The sequence below is a fragment of the Eumetopias jubatus genome, unplaced genomic scaffold (genome assembly GCF_037043125.1).
Source record: "Eumetopias jubatus isolate StellerSeaLion01/CBP00866 unplaced genomic scaffold, mEumJub1_p1.0 scaffold_1, whole genome shotgun sequence".
In the NCBI taxonomy this organism is placed as follows: domain Eukaryota; kingdom Metazoa; phylum Chordata; class Mammalia; order Carnivora; family Otariidae; genus Eumetopias; species Eumetopias jubatus.
In genome coordinates, this window is record NW_028274807.1 from 153,259,216 (window position 1) to 153,270,025 (window position 10,810).

At 38.9% G+C, this 10,810-nt stretch overlaps 1 pseudogene; it reads left to right on the forward strand.

Annotated features, from left to right (window-relative positions):
- The first annotated feature begins 3,666 nt into the window (after positions 1-3,666).
- Positions 3,667-4,074, forward strand: LOC114212316 (small ribosomal subunit protein eS12 pseudogene; annotated as a pseudogene).
- Positions 4,075-10,810: the final 6,736 nt, after the last annotated feature.

Sequence of the window (10,810 nt, forward strand, 5' to 3'; positions counted from 1 at the left end):
GATCTGCCACACAGCATGTGAAAGGGATACAGGATTCCATACCATCCCTGACTTTGTTTAGAATACAGCATCCTCTAAGAAGAGACAAGATGGCAGAAGAGTAGAGGAGTTCATTTCATCTGGTCTCCTGAATTTAGCTAGATAACTATCAAATCATTCTGAACACCTATGAATTCAACATGAGATGTTAAGAAAAGAATTGCTGGAATTCTACAAATAGAAAAATGGCCACTTTTTGCAAGGTAGGAGTGTGGAGAAGTGAAATGGAAGGGGTATATTGGAGGATAAGCAGCAGGGGTGGGAGCCTCAGTAAGCCAGCTATGGGAAAGTGATATAGCCCCAGAGCACAAAATCAGAACCTTTAGAAATCTGCTCCAGTGAGATATGTCCCTGAATGAAAGGTCCTCTTTTGTGAAGCGGGGCAGAATTCTAGGTGGACCAGTGTGGTCTCAAGATCCCCAGAGTCACAGAAATAACAGGGTGCCTGAGTTGGCAGAGTTCCCCAACATTGGAGCAGGGAAACTGGTTATGGTCTGAGAACCTGGGAGAGGGCTCTCAGCTCTGTTTACCATAAACCAGGAACTCTGCACACTCCAGCGACAGGTCTCTGAGTGTGTGTGGTGGTGGTGGTAGGGGAGCCTTGCAAAGGACAAGAAAAGCCACACCCTCCACCTTCCCCCGGTAGGGGCGACCCAGGCACACGTTCCACTGAGCAACCACTCTCCATGGGGTGGGGGAGGGGTCCAAAAAAGGACAGAAATGTGCAACCCTCCGCCCTCCCCTGGGAGGATCAGTGTGGGTGCCCACGGCAGGAGTCTGCAGAGTATGGCACACACAAAAGTGAAGACCACTTATCCCTCAGGGTTTACTGAAGAAAGGACACCGTGATCTTTTGGCTCTGGGGCTGAAGATCAGGGCATGGCCATTTTTACTCTCATCCTCTAAAAAGGGCCAGAAAGCCTTCAGGGAACAAAAACCACATAGAAAAACCAGAAAGTGCTTACACTGAGCCCAGCCCCCTGGCAAGGGGTGGTGCAACTTTGCTGAGACACAGATATAGGAGTATCAATGCAGCAGGCCCCTCCTCCAGAAGACCAGTTGGAAGAACAGGGAACACCAAGTTTACAGAGCACAAAGCACTGCAAAACTCCAGCTCTAGGCAAAAATAGTATGTAGAATTCAAGGTTGTTTCTCATGATCCGTTTATATTTCAGTTTAAAATTTTCCCTTTCTTTTTTTTTCTTTTTCTTTTTGTCCTTTTCAAAGAGTTTCTTATTTTATCAATTCTTTGTTTTTAAGTCTTTTTTTAACTTTCATTTTTTACATTTACATTTTATAGATATATTCTTCATTTTTGGCTTCCTTTCATTGTATTCAATCTTATTTTTGTAGGTATATAAGTTTGCTTTTTTTATAATTTTGAGATTTAGTGTCTTCTAATACACAGACCAAAATATCCTCAGGACCAAGTGGGTCACCTTGCTTTGTCCACCTGGGAGATTTTATTGTCTCTGCCCTGTCAACCTTTCTTTCTTTTTTTTGGTTTCTGACCTCTTCAGATTTGTCTAGTGTGTATTTTGCTTGAATCAGGGTTGATATTTGTGGGGTTTTTTTTTCACTCATTCTCCTCTGGGCAAGATGCCTAGAAGGAGGAATTCACAACAAAAGAAAGATCCAGAGGTAATACTCTCTGCCACAGATCTAATCAATATGGATATAAGTAAAATGTCAGAGGTGGAATTCAGGATAACAATTATAAAGTTACTAGCTGGGCTTGAAAAAACCATAAAAGACACTACTAGAAAATCTCTTAGTGCATAAATGAGGTCTAATCAGGCCAAAATTAAAAATGCTCTAACTGAAAAGCAATCTAAATTAGATGCTCTAACACCTAGGGTAACTGAGGCAGAAGAGAGAGTAGGTGACATAGAAGACAAGTTGACGGAAAGGAAGGAAGCTGAGAAAAAGAGAGAAAAACAACTAATAGACCATGAGGGGAGACTCTGAGAAATCATTGGTGCCATAAAATGAAACAACATCAGATTTATTGGAGTGCCTGAGGGAGAGGAAAGAGAGAGAGGGCCAGAAGGTATGTTTGAGCAAATCATAGCTGAGAACTTCCCTAATCTGGGGAAGGAAATAGGCATTCATGTCCAAGAGATAGAGAGGACCCCTCCCAAAATCAATAAAAATAGATCAACACCCCAACATATATTGAAGCTTGCAAATTTCAGAGATAAAGAGAAAATCCTGAAAGCAGCTTGAGACAAGAGGTTTCTAACCTACAGGGGTAGAAACATTAGACTGACATCAGGCCTATCCACAAAGACCTGCCAGGCCAAAAAGTTCTGACATGATATACTCAGGGTACTAAATGAGAAAAACATGCAGCCAAGAATACTTTATCCAGCAAGGCTGTCATTCAGAATGAAAGGAGAGATAAAGAGCTTCCAAGACAGACAGAAACTGAAAGAATATGTGACCACCAAACCAGCCCTGAAAGAAATATTAAGGGGCATCCTTTAAGTGAAGAGAGCCCAGCAGTAACATAAACCAGAAAGAAACAGAGATAAGCTACAGAAACAGGGACTTTACAGGTAATACAATGGCACTAAATTCATATCTTTCAATAGTTACTCTGAATGTAAATGGGCTAAATGCCCAATCAAAAGACACAGGGTATCAGATTGGATAAAAAAGCAAGACCCATCCATATGCTGTCTAAAAGAGACGCACTTTAGACCTAAAGACACCTCCAGACTGAAAGTGAGGGGATGGAGAGCCATTTATCATGCTAATGGACCTCAAAAATAAAGCTGGGGTAGGAATCCTCATATCAGACAAATTAGATGTTAAACCAAAGACTATAGTAAGAGATGAAGAAGGACACTATATCATATTTAAAGGGTCTACCCAACAAGAAGATCTAACAATTATAAATATTTATGCCCCTAATTTGGGAGCAGCCAACTATATCAAACAATTAATAACCAAATTAAAGAAAACACAAAGAAAATAATACAATAATAGGAGGAGACTTCAACGTCCCACTCACAGCAAAGGACAGATCATCTGAGCAGAAGATCGACAAGGAAACAAGGGCTTTGAATGACATATTCAACAGGATGGACTTCACAGATATATACAGAGCATTCCATCTTAAAGCAACAGAAAACACATTCTTTCAAGTGCACATGGAATTTTCTCCAGAACAGATCACATACTGTGTCACAAATCAGGTCTCAACTGATACCAAAATACTGTGATTATTCCCTGCATATTTTTAGACCACAATGCTTTGAAACTTGAACTCAAGAAATTTGGAAGGAACTCAAACACTTGGAAATTTAATTGCATCCTACTAAAGAATGAATGGGTAAACCAGGAAATTAAAAAAAATTCATGGAAACTACTGAAAATGAAAACACAACTGTTCAAAACCTTTAGGATACAGCGAAGGCAGTGCTAAGAGGAAAATACATCGTAAAAGAAGCCCCTCTAAAAAATTAGAAAAACCTCAAATACACAAGCTAACCTTACACCTAAAGGAGTTAGAGAAAGAACAGCAAATAAAGCCTAAACCGCTCTTTCCCTGCCTCCTCCGAGTCGCGCAGAGGCGGAAGGTTGGGTGCAGTCAAGATTCAGCTACACTCATAATCCACCGCCATGGCCGAGGAAGGCATTGCTGCTGGAGGTGTAATGGATGTTAATACTGCTTTACAAGAGGTGTTGAAGACCGCCCTCATCCACGATTGCCTCGCATGTGGAATTCACGAAGCTGCCAAAGCCTTAGACAAGCGCCAGGCCCATCTTTGTGTGCTTGCATCCAACTGTGATGAGTCTATGTATGTCAAGTTGGTGGAGGCCCTTTGTGCTGAACACCAAGTCGACCTAATCAAGGTTGATGACAACAAGAAACTAGGGGAATGGGTAGGCCTCTGTAAAATTGACAGAGAGGGAAAACCCCGTAAAGAGGTTGGTTGCAGTTGTGTGGTGGTTAAGGACTATGGCAAAGAGTCTCAGGTGAAGGATGTCATCGAGGAATACTTCAAGTGCAAGAAATGAACAAATAAACTTGGTTCTTGGTTTAAAAAAAAAAAAGCCTAAACCAAGCAGAAGAAGAGAAATAATAAAGATAAGAACAGAAATCAATGAAATAGAAACCAGAAGAACAGTAGAACAGATCAATGAAACTAGAAGCTGGTTCTTTGAAAGAATTAATAAGATCGATAAACCCCTAGCTAGACTTATCAAAAAGAAAAGAGAAAAGACCCAAATTAATAAAATCAGGAATGAAAGAGGAGAGATTATGACCAACACCAAGGAAATACAAACAATTTTAAGAACATACTATGAACAACTATATGCCAACACATTAGGCAATTTGGAAGAAATGCATGCATTCCTGGAAACCTATAAACTACCAAAACTGAAACAGGAAGACATAGAAAATCTGAACAGGCCCATAACCAGAAAGGAAATTGAAGGAGTAATCAAAAACCTCCCAAAAAACAAGAGTCCAGGGCCAGATGGCTTCCCAGGGGGAATTTTACCAAACATTTAAAGAAGAAGTAATACCTATCCTACTGAAGCTATTTCAAAAAAATAGAAATAGAAGGAAAACTTCCAAACTCATTCTATGAGGCCAGGATTACCTTGATTTCAAAACCAAAGACTTCATCAAAAAGGAGAATTACAGACCAATATCCCTGATGAACATGGATGCCAAAATACTCACCAAGATACTAGTCAATAGGGTCCAACAGCACATTAAAAGGATTATTCTCCACGACCAGGTGGGATTTGTTCCTGGGCTGCAAGGGTGGTTCAACATTCGCAAATCAATCAACATGATACATCACATTAATAAAAGAAAGGACAAGGATCATATGATCCTCTCAATTGATGCAAAAAAAAAAAGCATTTGACAAAATACAGCATCCTTTCTTGATTAAAACTCTCCACAGTGTAGGGATAAAGGGAACATACCCCAATATCATAAAAGCCATCTACAAAAAGCCCACAGCGAATATCATTCTCGATGGGGAAAAACTGAGAGCTTTTCCCCTAAGGTCAGGAACATGACAGGGATGCCCACTTTCACCACAGTTGTTCAACATAGTACCAGAAGTCCTAGCCTCAGCAATCAGACAACAAAAAGAAATAAAAAGCATTCAAATTGGCAAAGAAGTCAAACTCTCCCTCTTTGCAGATGACATGATACTTTATGTGGAAAACCCAAAAGAGTCCACCCAAAATTGCTGCAATTCAGCAATGTGGCAGGTTACAAAATCAGTGCACAGAAATCAGTTGCATTTCTGTACACTAACAATGAGATTGAAGAAAGAGAAATTATGGAGTCGATCCCATTTATAGTTGCACCAAAACCCATAAGATACCTAGGAATAAGCTTAACCAAAGAGGTAAAGAATCTGTACTCTAAGAACTACAGAACACTTATGAAAGAAATTCAATCTGTCAGTTAAGGTACATTTCCTTGCATCACACCCCAGAGCATCAAAATGAAATAATTGCACTAATGCTAGAGAGAATTTACAGGAATGTTGTAGAAAGAAGTAGCAGAGCACCAATTCATTTGTTTATTTAACAAATAATTATTGAGCAACTTCTATATTATTCTATATTATTCTAGGCTCTGAAGACAGAGTAGTACAAAAAAATAAAATTTAAAAACTAAAAATAAAGTAAATTCTTAAAAATCTCTGCCTCAGGAAGCTTACATTGGAGTGAGAGGAAACAGACAAATAAATAAGCATGTAATGTTAGATGGTGATGAACACTGTGAAGAAAAATAAAATAGGTTAAGGGAGGCAGAGTCAAGAAAATAAGGAAGAGGGACACCATTTTAAGTACTCAGAGATAATCTCTGAGGAGGTGACATTTGAGTAGAGATGAAACCAAATGGGAGAACAATATGCATAATATGTGAAAGAAAAGCATCCAGGCAGAGTGAACCAAAAGTGAATGGAAATATGCTGTTAAAAATAAGACAATAAGCCCAAAATGGATTGCTTATGCTAAGCCCCACATCAGTGAATGGAGATCTATAAAAATTACTATAATTTTTGCTCCCCTAGAAATGGAATCTTAAACCAGTCAGTCACGAATCACCTGATCAGCACTAGTTAGATCATCTGCCTGATAGACCCTACACCCCCCAAATGAAATCGACCTTGCAGTAACTAACTTGCTTTTTTGCCTAGAATAACTTCCTTGTTCCTGCTCCTTCTGGCTATAAAAATCTTTCATTTTGTACAGCTGTTGAGTCTCCTTTCTATCTTCTAGATTGTATGCTGCCTGATTCAAATTGATTGTTGCTCAAATAAACTCTGAAATTTTTTTAACATGTCTCAGTTTATCTTTTAACAGTTCTAGGGTCAGAAGAAGGAAGAGAATGAGACCCCCAAAGGTCCCCAGGAGCTAATGAGCAACCAAACATAGGTACCTGTCTGTGGGGTCTCAGAGCATGTTGCTTTCTCGCTGCTTCTAGAGATGGTGGGTAAATCCCCCTAAGATCCTAACTCCGCAGTTCTTGTGCTTTGAGGTTTTCAGACTTTATTTGAACATTTCTTTTTCTTGACTGGATCTAGAAACCAGTGGAGTTGTATTTAATCCAACTTAAAAACCAGGCTGGGTCCAATAATAGGCTGGGTCTAACTTGACAACTGGACCTGGTCTCTGGATCTTGGCAGGGTAGTACCTTTTGCACCCTCTCTGGGGACAGCTCTTGCACCCAAAGTGTTGTTCAGCACTGCTAGGAAAACTTACTATTTGTCCCAACTGAAACCTGGAAAGATATTTGAAAGGATTTTTTTTAAGTAACTCTGTGGTCAGAAGTTGGCCAAACTGGAAGCTGGTATTCAGAGCCTAATAAATTTTTTAAGCCTTCTCACCTAAGCTAAAATGAAAGCTATAAGATTTCCATTTGTGTCTGTTTGTATGTCTATTTATATGTGTTATAGATATGTGATATTTTTCTACCTTTGGATGGTATTGCCAAAATTAATCTGTAAAGAGCTCTATTTAATTAAAGACAAACAAGCATTTATATAAATTAAGTATACTCTCAGAAATATAGAAAAAACCCAACTGTTTTTCAAGTTCATGTGATCCAAGATAATCTTCAGCAAATAAAAGCTGTTTATGTTTGTTGGCTTAATTAAAACAGGCATACCTTTAGAGTTATCATCATTAAATATAATACTTTATTCTACCTTTGTAAACAGAATTTAAACATTTACTTTTTCTCTCTGATCTGTCCAGAATTTGGAAAACTGTGTATTCTTATTTTCATGGCAATATAGTTATTTCCATAAGTTCAATAAGAATCTGTTCTTCTTGTAACAGGACACAATTAGAAACATTAGTTATATTACCAGCACTTTGGTTGGAATATCATATTTGAGAATGTGCAGAGAATCTGATATGACCAGACAGCTTTAAGGAACTAAAATTGACTTTATGGGGCCAATAAAAGCCCCTTGGAAAAATTGGCCTGGTACCTTGTTTACAGGGTTCCTGGCAGCCTAACCAGGTGAGTAGGGAAGATCACTTGCTAGCAGGCCCAGGAAACTTGGGATATCTTGGGGACTTCATAAAGAGAAGAATTCACCCAAATCTATAGGTATTTCAGGTGTAGTCCAATTGTGAGTCCTTGGTTTGCTTCTTAGCCTGATGAGGCTTTTAAAAGTCTAATCTAAGATTCCTTATGAATAGTTTCAGCATATATGATTTTAAAAGGGCCTATATGGTCAATCACTATTTTTGCCACACTATTTAAATAATCAGGACAAGTTTAATGGAACTAGACTTATTTTTGCAAACAAATAAGTCTCACTATGTTATCTTTAATAGAAATGATGGTAACTGTAGAGGAAAAAAATATGTTTCAGTAGAAAATCACAACACAACTTTGTGGATATCAAATTCTAGTACTGCTCCTTGACCTTGGGGCTTTGTTTTATACCTATAAACAGGACTGGACCCTGAATTCTTCTAGTTTTCTCAAATAGCTGGCTACAACTCTCCAAATTAATGTTTCAAATTTTCTCCCACCCTTCTGATTTGGAATCACAAAGAACAACCCTGGAGCTTCCTTGGAAGGGACTATAACAGGTCCTCCTCACTACTCAGATGGCAGTCAAACTTTAGGGACTTGAGACTTGGGTCTACATCTCCCAATTAAAAAGGACTCCTCCAGACACTTGGAACTGCACACCAGCTGGAGATCTAAAATTGATATTGACTAAGGAAGTTCCTCCCCAGAAGCAGATAGCATCTTGAGGTGAACAGCTCTCACAAGATCATGAACCAAGATCATCAAATCCAACATGAAAGCTTTCTTCTATTTGTCTTTTTGCTGCTTGTATTTTCTCTCTGTTAATGCATGGGAGGACAATGCTCCTCAACTTTGGTAACTATCTCTGAATCAACTGCTGAAGTAATAGCTACCTAACAAAAATCCCTACACTCTCTGGCCAAAGTTGTTCTTGGTAATAGGATAGTCCTTGATTATATTTTAGCTGAGGGAGGAGGTGTGCAAACTATGGCTGACACCACTTGTTACATTTGACTTGACACTTCTGAGGAAGCTGAGAAGCAACTACATAAGATCACTGAACAAGCCAGTTAGTTTAAGAAGGTGATTCCTTCAGTGGGGTCTTTCTTTGACTTATTTGAATCTGATTGGTTTGGGTCTCAGGAACCATTGCTCTAAAGTTCATTCTAGACATTGGGAATTATCTTGCTTATAATAATCATAGTAGTCTCCCTGTATGCTCTATTCTCTCACCTTGAAACTCTCAGAAGAGGGGGTCTTTGGGAGAACAGGGTGCCTCTTTCCTTTTGCAAATAAACTCTTAAAATTTTTAATATGTGTCTGTTTATCTTTTAACAGTTCACATTCACAGGAAACAGGGAGATGAACATGGATGGAGAGTGTGGTGAAGGGTGAGCAGGAGATGGTGGGAGCAGGAGGCAGCACATGGCCTTGCAAACAAAATAAGGATCTGACTTTCACTCAAATGCCATTGGAGGGTTTTGAACTTAAGAGTGTCACAATCTGGCCAAGGTTTTTAAAGGATCATGAGGACTGTTGTTGGAGAATAGGGTATAGAGGGCGCAGAATAAGTTAGGAGGATATTACAATAATGAAGGCAGAAGATGGTGTTGGCTTGATCAGGGTGGGAGCAGTAAAGGTAGCAAATGGTCAATTCTGAATATATTTTGAAAATAGAGTTGACCGAATTTGTTGATGGGTTGAGTGCATGGGGTAAGAGAGGAAAACAGAAATCAAGACCAAATTCATGACTTTTGACCCGAGAAACTGATAGAATTTACTGGCAAATAGAAAGCAGCAACAGAATTAAATAAGTAGTAGGCATGAATTGAATTAAGAGTTTGATTTGGGATGTATTAAGTCCAAGATACATGTTACATATCCTGGTGGATCTGGCAAGTGGGCAGTTGGATTTACATGTCTGGAATTCCTGGAAAAGGTTAATGCTGGAGATACATTTGGAAGTTATCACTCATACAGCTGGTATTTGAAACCATGAACACCTTCTAATTTAAGCCTCCTGAATTTCACTAATTGTCTAGATTTATGCAAAGGTAAACAGGATACAAATAGTTCAATAGAAATCTGTCTGTGGAGCTTGTATAGTCAAAGTAGAAAATCCTCTGGACCTTTAAGATTGCAATCAGTTTTACTAGCTCTGCTAACGGAATTTGATGGGCATAAATGTAAACATAATATAGGACTATGACCCAAGGGGAAAATTTAGACAAGATCATCAAAGAACCTTCATAGAATACATCAAAAGGACATCTGAAACACATATATGGGAGATGCAAGTTATATATACATACATGTATACACACATATATACACGTACATACATATACATATATACATACATACACACTTGCCATAGGCATTTATACATAATCATTCAAAAAGAATAGAATCCAATTCTATCTTTTTTTAAATTCTCTATCTCTAGTCCTCCTCTAATTCAAGACTTTCAAATCTTTCTCTTTTTCTGTCCCTTCCCTGCTCACCTCACATCAAGAATTCCAATTTCTAAGATGACTCTTACCAGACCAAACACTTAGAATTGGGGGAAAGCAGTATTTTTTACAAGCCAACTTGGGATCTGTTATCATTTTTTAAAGATGACACTTGATTTCTCACCTAATGTGCTAAAGAATGGCAGAGAGGAAGCCTCTAGGGAGAGAATGAAATTTTCATAGCTTAAACACTAAAAATAACAGCCCCATAACACTGAATCTCATTACCAAGCAGCGAACGCTCTCTCTTGTGGTGTTCACAAGATGCCTTTCAGAGGCCCTCACATTCACTCCACCCCCATCACACATAAACACAAACACATACATACACATACACCACCAGTTATGCTGTTACCTCTGGTAAACTTGGAAAATATGTGTCAGAACTAGATCATTCTCTTGTCAGGTTATCATAATTTACTGCCCAGAAAATGAGTCTGTGGTTGCAGACCATTTTGTTCCTTATGCGGAAGATTTGGGCAGAGTCGGTGAGAATAATGAATGCAGCTGCACGTCCAGTGTGTTGGGGTGGATGGAGATTCAGACCCAGAGTGAATTAGAGAAAGAGGAAACCTGAGCCAGAGGCACGACCCAGCTCACTCAAGCTGTCAGTCACTGTTTACATCATGCTTGCCCATAAAATAGATAATGACAATATTTCCACATATTTCTAAGGTGCTACTCTCTGGGGAAGTCTAAAAGTTGATAGTGGCCTTGT